The sequence below is a fragment of the Octodon degus genome, unplaced genomic scaffold, assembly GCF_000260255.1.
Source record: "Octodon degus isolate 3935 unplaced genomic scaffold, OctDeg1.0 scaffold00077, whole genome shotgun sequence".
NCBI lineage: Eukaryota > Metazoa > Chordata > Mammalia > Rodentia > Octodontidae > Octodon > Octodon degus.
Genome location: NW_004524653.1, coordinates 4,818,277 through 4,828,105, shown reverse-complemented (window position 1 = coordinate 4,828,105; position 9,829 = coordinate 4,818,277). Strand labels below are relative to the sequence as shown.

Genomic DNA, 9,829 nt, shown 5'->3' with positions numbered 1-9,829 from the left:
AAAAAAAAAAAAAAAAAAAAAAAAAAAAAAGAAAAGACAGAAAGAAACCTTGAAGCAACATGAAAGCCAGTGCACTGCCTATGCTTGGCAGCAGAGGATCAAGCCATCCAGCTACTCTACTCTGTGCTGGACTTTTCCCTCGCTAGACACAGAGAGTGGGGAGCCTGTGTCTTCTGCCTCCCCCTCTGCACCAGATGCCATCCCTATTTCCTCTTTAATCCTCAGGCCAGTTCTTCATGACATGAAGCAGGAATCCTGACTTGTTGATAAGGAAGTGGAGATACAGTGGAATCAAGAATTCCCCAAGTGCTCGGCCCTCTGAGGGTGTGTCTCTCTCCCACATGTCACTGATGAGGACATCCCCGTGTGTTGATCTGCTAGTCAGGATGTGCGCTGAGATGCTTCACCTTAAGGATTTTCCCACTTAAGAGGCGCAGCAGCCCTCCAGGGGTGGCAAGACTGTTGTCCCTGTTTTATGAATTAAAAATGAGCTGGAGCAGTTAACCAATTCTTGGGAGGTCACACAAGTTAGAAAATGGAAAGTTCTAGAACTCTCCCCCATAGCCACTCACCCAGCCCTTAGCCACTGCGCTGCGTTACCATGAACCTTGCTTGCATTATCGCCTGAGCACTGCCTCCTGCCAGTGAGTTGAGGCATTGGATTCGCACAGGAGCCAGAAGCCTGCTGTGAGCTGCACACGTGTGGAGAGCCTGAGGTCACGGGCTTCTTTGAAATGTCACAAAACCATCCATCCCCTCTTCGTGCCTGTGGAAGCATTGTCTTCCACAAAACCAGTTCCTGGTGTCAAAAAGGTCTAGGGCATCTCTGGGACTTCTTGTGGCTTCATGGCTGATCTCATGTATACATGGGTTTCCCTGCCCCTGAGCATCTCCCTGCTGGAGGTCACACCTGCTGCTGGTCCTTCCTATGCATATTAGCTAGGCATGAAATCACCTTCTCTGAACAGGAAAAGGACACTTAAAACTAGCAATAATGACAATACTTAGACACATTAAAATCACACACATAATTTCACTCCCCGTTCTACTTTCCACCCTCTGCACTACAGAGGGATTCCGGGGCTGGCCTGTGAGCTATCGGAACTCTGCTTGGGACAATGAAATCTTAGGAACCACTTAAGTTCCCATCTTTAGAGTCTGTGTAAACACATTAAGACTCAGCATCTAGCTGCTGAAAGAAATCCTGCTAGGGAGAGGTAGAAGATGAAGGGTTGAGAGTGCTAACCAGAAAGCCCTTCACCCTGGTTCTGAACCTGTCAGAACACAGTACCTGTGTCAGGGTGAAGTCAGAGCAGGAGCTGTGTTTGGGAGAAGCTGGCTTGCAGCTGAGTCAAAATGAACTTCCTAATAGTTCCCCTGGTCTTCTGGGTACCTTAAAAAAAAACTCTGTGTGGAAGAATGTGGAGAGGAAACACTTGCACAGCCAGTGTGAGTGCCACCGCAGCAAGCTGTCCACGTGAGAGGGGCGGAGAGGGTGACAACTCCTCCATCCTCCCTGGACAGGGGAGCGATCCATTTCCCAGGCAGGAGCAACCACCCAAGAAGGGAAGCTCTGGCCCATTTGCAAACGTGTTCTGGTGTGGAGACACTGCCCTGGTACAGAGCTCAGCAGAAAAGAAGTTGCTAGGGCGTACTTATGACCTCATCTTAAATGTGTGTGTGTGTGTGTGTGTGTGTGTGTGTGTGTGTGTGTGTGTTATTCACAGCAAATAATAGAGCTTATTTCCAGACAGCAGGATAAGGAAGGAGTGTGTGAAACTGGGCTCGTACTTTATTTCTTCAGTACTTCTATTTTCTTACAATTGTTTCTACGGTGAGATAGGCAAAGAGCGAGAGCGAGAGAGAGAGAGAGGAGGAAGAGATGGAGGAGAAAACAAAAGGGTAATTATGCACTCAGAGAATCCATCTGGAAATAATTTAAAAAACAGCAGCAGTAGTAGTATTAGGCGCTGGTATTTAATTTTTGTTAATTATCTGATACAGGGTCTCTCTAGGCAGCTTGGACTTCTAGTGATCCTCCTGTCTTCAGCCTCCCCAGCACTAGGATTACACCACCACACCCAGACTTGGTAGCCAGCTGAGTGCGCCTGGGGCTGGGGTCTGCATGGCATGTGGTGCCGGGAATCGAACCCCAGTCTCTGGGCTTGCCCGAGCAGGCACTTGGTGAACTCGCCAGCCCAAGAGCTGGCATTTATTGGGTGATTTGCTGTGTCTGCCAGACCCATCTAAGAAGCACATTACTTGAACTGAGTCACTTAATCCTCACAGTAACCCTATGAGGTGTGGATTATTATGGTTATGACCAATTTCTATCAGGATTAAATAGGCAAAGAGAATAAATGACTTGCCTGAGGTCACTGAACAGTTATCCAAGATCTCCATGTAAAATTAAAGTTCCCAATAGACATTGTGAAATGGAAAGAAATCATTGAAAAGGAAAAAGGAACTAGGATGGGTGAAAGAGGAAAAGAAGGAAAGCAAAACAGAGAAAATGTGAGCGAGTTATACCATCGGAGTCGCTTGGTTCATAAAGAAGGAAACTTTGTGCTTCTACCAACTGGAGACCTCTGATGCCCCTATCTTGTACTCTGAGTAGCTACTTTAAAGACAATACTACACAACACATTAACTATTGTTATTTGCCTATCATTTTTTTAATGTACTTGGTACAGGGTCTCACTACAAAGTTCAGACTTGTAGTGATCCTCCTGTCTCAGCCTCTCCAGTGCTGGGATTATAGGCGTGCACCACTACACCTGGCCTCAGTGACCGGTTCAGCACTCCTGGGAGCAAAGTTGTTGCCAGGGATCAAACACCAGTCCCTGCACTTACCTAAGCAGGCTCATTGTCTCCTGAGCAATCTCACCCACCATTGCCTATTATCTTGTTAAGACATTTTGTCTTGCCTTGTTTAAATTAAAAAAATAAATTAGTTAATTAATTTAATTAGAGATTGAAAGCTATTCTGCAGGTGGAGCAAAGCAAAGCTACCCAGGAACTCCTCAAAAGGCCCCTCCCAACCTCCTCCTTACCCATCACAGGCCTGGGGCCCACAAAGCTTGTAGTGATCTTTACAAAGGTCTTAATACCATTTTTAAAATCAGAGGGAAGATATGTTCAAGGTTTAAAAAACAGTTTTGCTTTTTTCTCAATATAAAAATAATAAAAATTTTAGAGCCCATAAAAATCTATTCAGTTTTGCCTCAGGTAGAAAAATCTGGTGTGGCAATATGCAAAAATCCAATGGAGAAGACTTTTAATATTGCCGTGATGGGAGGAGTTGGGGAGCTGGACCTTCGAGGGCCTCCCGGGAACTGTGCAGCTGGCCTGGCCCGGCCTGTGCTGCACAGCCCCCGCCTAAGGGTGGTCAAGTCCACAAACCAGCTTGATGTGCAACTGTGGCTGAAGGTCCCTGTGCTGGGGCCGCTCCGCCTTCTCCTGCTCCGATTGCCATCTTCCCCGAACCTCCCACATGTGACACAGTGCTTAAAGTCTAGGAAATAAAAGAAAAGTGACTTTGCAATAATTTAAAGTCTTACATAAGCAGTGACAAGACACTGGCAGACACTGGAGGTGCTTCTTTACAGAAAAGAAAAAATTTTTTTTGGAGAGACCTAATTCTTGTCATATGGTTTCTTCAGTGATGCTACTAATTTAGAGTAGATTCTCATTAATGAAAAGCTGTGGTGAATTAAGCCAAGGAATCCTGGCTATAAAATTCTTTCTCATAGTTCTTCACTAGAACACAGAGCAATTTCTATAGGAAGCTGTGACAGACATTAGGTTTGGTATTTTTAATCCTCTAAAGGAAACTCTGAGTTATTAGGATGCATTTGGGGGACAACATGGTCTGGGCAGTAACAGGGACTCCTGGCATGCTAAGGACAGTCCAGTCCAGGTTAAATTAGCTCATTCTTTCTGAAGGTTTGACATTTGAGGCTGCTGACAAAGTGATGGTAGCCAAACCCCCAGGAGGAAAGGCACATGAATTTGTGGGTATGTGCACTCACACAGGAGCCACGCAAATTATGAAGCCCAAGAAAGCCCCATTTGGCTGTGGTTAAGATGCCATCTTTGGGGGCTGACAAGATAGCTCAGCAGCCTAAAGCATCCGCTTGGGCAAGCTTGGGCAAGCACCCAGAGACCGCGGTTCAATCCCTAGCACCACATGCTGTGCCAGCCCTGCACTCAGGTGGGCTGAGCAGGCCAAAAAAAAGATGCCCTCTTCAGAGGACAGGAGGAGACAGAGGCACAGAGGAGAGTCAGTGATTTGCAGTGGAGATGAAGGGACCCAAAGAATAGGCAGTGGCCTGGGACAAAGTCCTTGGGGGCCTGTGTGGTGTTGGACTTCATGAAATTTCTGGTTAGCAGATCTGATCTTTAGGTACATAAAGCAACTTCAAGAAAAGCCCTGGCTGCTTTTGCTGCACCCCGGACCTCAGCATGAAATCTAATGCGGCATATATTTGGGTACTGTTTTTATAAACCCCAGCACTGGAGTCAAGAGCCTCTCCAGCAGCCTTTGAGCTGCGTGTTGTAGGATGAGCCTTCGGACAAAGCTGGAGTCAGGAGGCTAACCACCATCCTGGGTGGCAGCTTCATTCTCAGTTTTCTCTCCAAGGAGCTGGTTGGGTGGGTTCAGGAATGGTTTCATTGAAATTCTGCACCCAGTAGTTCTCTGACTTGGGTTAAGAGTTGATTTTTGGGCCACTCACCATGACTCAGGAAGAGGCTGTGCTGAAGAGCTCTGGGGCTGTTATCCCCTGCTTCCAGGGGCCGGAAGTGGGACAGTTTCCCCTGAATGTCTTGGCCAGGAAAAAGGGAGATTCAAACCCAAAAGAAAAACCCAGAGAAAGATGTTGTTAATCAGAGAAATCACAGAGCACAGAGAAGACTGGAGAGACAGACAGGCAGACAGACACTCAGAGACAGAGGGACAGAGAGAGACAGAGACAGACAGAAACTAAGCTAATGCAATACATAACTAACAGTATGGAAGATAAAGCTTTGAAGTCCACTTACTATGGAGTTTTTCTTTTTTCTTTTTTCCTTTCTTTTTTTTTTTTTTTTTTGTATTTAGGACAGAGTCTAAAGGGTCTACAGGGTCTCACTGTGTAAATCGGACTCGTAGTGATCCTCCTGTCAACAGCCTCCCAAGAGCTGAGGTTACAAGCGCGCCATCACACCTTCTCATTCGCTGTCTCAGAGTGCCTCAGGGGCGAGACCAGCACGGCAGGCTCGGGGATCGAACCCCCGGCCCCTGTACCTGCTTGAGCTATTTGGCTCAATTCGCTGAGCTATTTGGCTGGTCCTTGGAGTTTTCAATGTCTTACAAACAACCAACAATTTTCAACGAAGAGGTCTACCTACTTCAGGGTTAAGGCCTCAGAATCGACTGGTGGAAAGTTTGTTGCCATTTCCTTACTTGTATCTTGAAAATGCATGCAAAACTGTACCGTTTGGCTCTCTCCGAAGAAACATGACCAGCTAGAGTCTAGATGAATCTTCATAGAAAACAGGTCCCCGAGGCCCTTCTGTGGCTGCACCTGCGAGGCGTTGGCGCCAGGACCACTGAGACCGGCGGCCCGCTGTCACCCCCGCCCAAGCAGGGCCGGCTGCAAGGCTGATTAAGCCCACCGCACAAAGTGTTTAAAGTTTAATTAATCCGTCAATAAGAGAAATCGAGCTCTATACCATGTGTAAAACATGATGCTCAGCTGTCCCCACCCATACACAAGTAGATAAATTCGATGGAGAACTATCTCCTAGAGAAAGGGCCTGCTTTTCTTTTAATAACACCATTCTTTGGGATACTATTAAGAATTTAATCAACAAAGTAATTGGACTTTTTTGCAATTTCATGCCAATGAACGCTGAGAACCCAGCCTTGGCAGCTGCACTTCACACTCAAGATTTGAACAGTGCCTAAGCAAAAGGCACAGTGGGATTGCAGGGTCGCCCTGCCTTCCAAAACTAAGAGCGTTCCTCCTGACCCAAGTCCAGCCTGACTCTATAGCATCTTTCATTTCCCTTGTCTGGGAGGATGATCGAGTTCAACAAATATTTCTTCCCCCGATGGCCTCTTTTAAGATGGGTAGCTCACTGTGCTGAACAATACTGGTTGCTGCTGAGGGAGCTGCACACCCGAATAAAGCATGTCTCCTAGCTCCAGGAGACAAATCCAGTGTGAAAGCCCACACCAAACACAATAATGTTGACCGCAAAATATGGGCAGTAACAAATGAAACAAATTTATTCTGATTGCAGAATTCTATGCTTATGGCTGCGTAACAGGCCATAGGAAATGACAATGAACAAAGCACACGAGACCCTTGCTCTCATGGATTTTATAACTTAGCACAGCGAAGGACAATGGATAGCCAGATGGACAAATGGCAAAGCGTGGCCAATGCTCTGTGCTAGGGAAAGGGAGCCCAGAACTGGGAGAATCGCAGGTGGAGAGGAAGCACCTTCCCAATGCGCGGCCAGGAAGCTCTCTCTGGAATAAATAGCATCTGAGCAGGGAACGGGGTGGGGCTGGGCAGAGGACAGCATTGCAAGTTGCTTTTCGGGGTACTGGTGCTTAGTAAGCACTCAAAAAATATGATCATTCGCTAAATGACTATAAGAAAGAGCCGCTACAGGAGAGGAGAATGTGACTGCAATTAGCTTGGTTGCAGGCAGCCGTGGGAAGAGTACAAAGGTACGAGGGCTCCGGGGAGGGGGCAGGGGCCAGGCTAAGGGACAAGGAGGAGAGAAATGTCCATGTGGCCCCTGAGACCAGGGCTTGCCCGGGCAGAAGCCTAGGCAGACACTCACACAGAGACAGTTTTTGTTTTGGGTGTGTGTGTGTGTGTGTGTGTGTGTGTGCTCTTTTTTTTTTGGTTAGATTTTGGGGTTTTTTGGTTTTTTAGCTTATCTTATCAAAACATGGATTTGGGGACACCGTGAGAGAAAGTATAAATCCCAGTGGCCCTGATGCCAACTTTCCACATGGCAGTCTGGGCTGAGTGACCACAGCTCTGTTCTCCATATCCCAGGACCGCAACACCCCTTGTGATATTCCTGTGGCCCGTATACATTTTAAGGACCCAACAGCAGTCTCGCTACAGGTGTGCACCACACAGGAAGCTTTGGAAACCTGCCGTCCGGCCTCCAAGGCCAGCGTACCCCGGCGCTGTTTTCACTCACATTTCCTGGAGTTCTGCAGAGCGGAGCAGCTTTCCTAAGGAATGTGCCCTTGACCCAGAGCTGTTCTGGGCTCCAGCCCACAGCTGAAGTTCCAGCAACTCCTGTTGGGTCTCTTCATGAGGAAGACAGGGAGAAGGAGGTGTAAATCTAAAAATAAAGGCTATAGTGTACTGGGAAGGAAAAACAGTGGGCTGCAACAGCTTCTAGACCAATTCCCAGGCTTTCCCCCAAGGCCAAGCCCGCCCTGCACTGCCCACTACAGAGTCTGGGCCTCTAGGTCTGATCCTTCTCTCCGAGATTTTTCCTTTCTGCTATGACCTTCTCCAACAACTCCACAGAGATCCTGATCTCGAGGACAAGAGGGCATTTGCTCTGGTTTCTGGCTTCCTCCTCCTCCTCCCTGGAGTCTAGTCCAGGAACAAAGGATAGAAGACATGGAGGCTGGTTCCCAGGTGACAGACGCCAGTGTCCCTGCGTTTGCGGAGCTCTTTCCCAAGCAGTGGGCCTTCCTCAGTCCTGGAGAGGCTGCTGGGTTGCCCGTCTTCCCGACTCTCTGCAGCCAGCCTGGCCACTGTCGGCTCTGAACTTCTCAGTCCTTGGTGAAAGATGATAAGGGTCAGGAGGGCCTGGAGCCAGGAGTCCAGCTAGGGTGTGAGGGGAGGGAGTCCCTGGGGGAGGCCTTGGAGAAGTGGAAGGAGAGAGAGAGCCGGACGCTGCAGGCCGTGGGTGCCAGTACCTGACTAGAAACTGTCATCCATGCGACAAACCCAAGGCAACAGGTGCACCCCAAGTCACTCTTCATTGGCCACCAAAATGTCTCTGCTCTTAATGACACCCCCAGAAAATCCTGTGAAAGCTGGGCTGAGCCCCTCGCCTCCCCCTCCGGCATTTATACCTCTGCGAGGTGAGTGAAGCCTGGCAATGTGTCGCTCTCGGCTTCACGGGAAAAGACAGCTCAGACTGTCAGGCTGCGTTGGCCTTGGTCTGTCCATCAAGCCTATCTCCCCTTAATCGCCTGGGCTGCTCTTCTCTGAACCGACTCTAATTTGTCTACATCTTGCCGGGACTTCGACTCCTCTTAACTCCTGGCAGAGAAACCCACGCAGAGCCGTGGTGTGTGCGGCACAAAACTGGAATCCGTGTGTCTGGGGTTTCCAGAGAGGCTGTTTCTTTTTGTTCCAGAGCGAACCTGTTGGTTATTTTCAGTACCTGACTGTCAGGGTGACACATGAGAAAGTTTGCGACTGCGCTGTATATTCCTGGAGGTCTCCTTGCCGGTGATGTGCGGGGGCGGCCCAGCCGACAGATGTCCACCCCGTGCAGGTGCGTCCTCCCAAGCAGGGAAGGCAGAGCGCTAGAGCTGCACCTGCCCCGCGGCCCACCTGCGAGCCCCGCGCAGCGGCCTCCCCGCAGCCTTTTGCACCGGCGCCCTCTGCTGGCCGGATGCGCCCCTGGTGGGCAGGCTGGGAGCAGAAAGGCCGCCCTTCGCCACAGCCTCTTGCTACTGACAAGCCAGCTAGTATTGCTCCCATTTTAAAGATGAGAACACTGAGCCTGGAAATACGTGGCCCTGTGGCTCACAGTCAGCAGGGGATAAAAGATGTGAGAACACAAGGCTAATCACAGGAGGCGCTCAGATGGGCTTTGCATCTCATGGGGGACATGCTTGTGCGGGAGCTGCAGAGTCCAGAGGCAGGCACTGGTGAATGCGGAGGGGTGCGCCGCGCACCGAGCGGGAGGGCACGCACCGCGGCGCAGCTCTGCCGCCCCCACACCGGCCCAGCAGGGTCAGCGCTCCTCGGGCCCCATCCGCGCTCCCACGTGAAATTCTCTGGCTGGAATCAGGGCTGAGGGGAAGGAAGCTTCGAGATCCTGTGGTGGGCCTGTTAGGTGTGTCCTCTCCCTCGCAGACAAAAAGTTGAGGCTGACCCAAGTTACGTAAAGAGGATTCAAGTCAGAAGCAGACGGGCTCAGCTCACCTCCATCCTCGCGGGTTCTTCCACCGAGCAACCCCATGTGACTTCGCAAGGGAGGGGAGCTGGCCGCTTCTCTCTCTCTCTCTTCTTTTTCTTTTTCTTTTTCTTTTTCTTTTTCTTTTTCTTTTTCTTTTTCTTTTTCTTTTTTTTTTTAGAGCAAGAAAGCTGAGGCAAAAAGGAGAGAGGGGAGCAGAGACTGTACTGTGCCAGTGGTTTCAAGTGTGGTTCTTTCAAGACATCACGATGTTGTCTCTTATTGTGCACCAAATTTGGTTTCCAAAGATGACGTCTCTAAGCCGAGGGCCTCTGGCCTGGGATTAGAAGAATGCTTGCGCGAAGCAGCTCTCGCGGAAGGGATGCTGTGGGCGCGGGGAGAGCTCTGCGGGCGCCTACAGTGGTTCAGATGGAGAGACAGCAAATGTGGCAGGCCTGAGGCAAGATCAGACTCGAGAACAGATGGGAAAGGGTGGCTGGGTGTGGCCTGCAGACTTGTTCTGTTCAGGCTTCATTAAGACTCTAAGCCAACAATAAGAAGAAGGAGAAAAAGAAGAATAACAGTAATAGGCTGGGGACATAGCTCAGTGACATAAATGCCTGCCTGGCAAGCGAAAGGTCCTGAGTTTGATCCTTGGTACAAAAAA

The 9,829-nt window shown here is 49.4% G+C and overlaps 1 protein-coding gene across 1 annotated transcript in view; it reads left to right on the top strand.

Moving 5' to 3' along the window:
• Tshz2 (teashirt zinc finger homeobox 2) overlaps positions 1–9,829 on the top strand; it is a 272,987-nt gene that overhangs the window by 224,057 nt on the left and 39,101 nt on the right. The window lies entirely within an intron of this gene.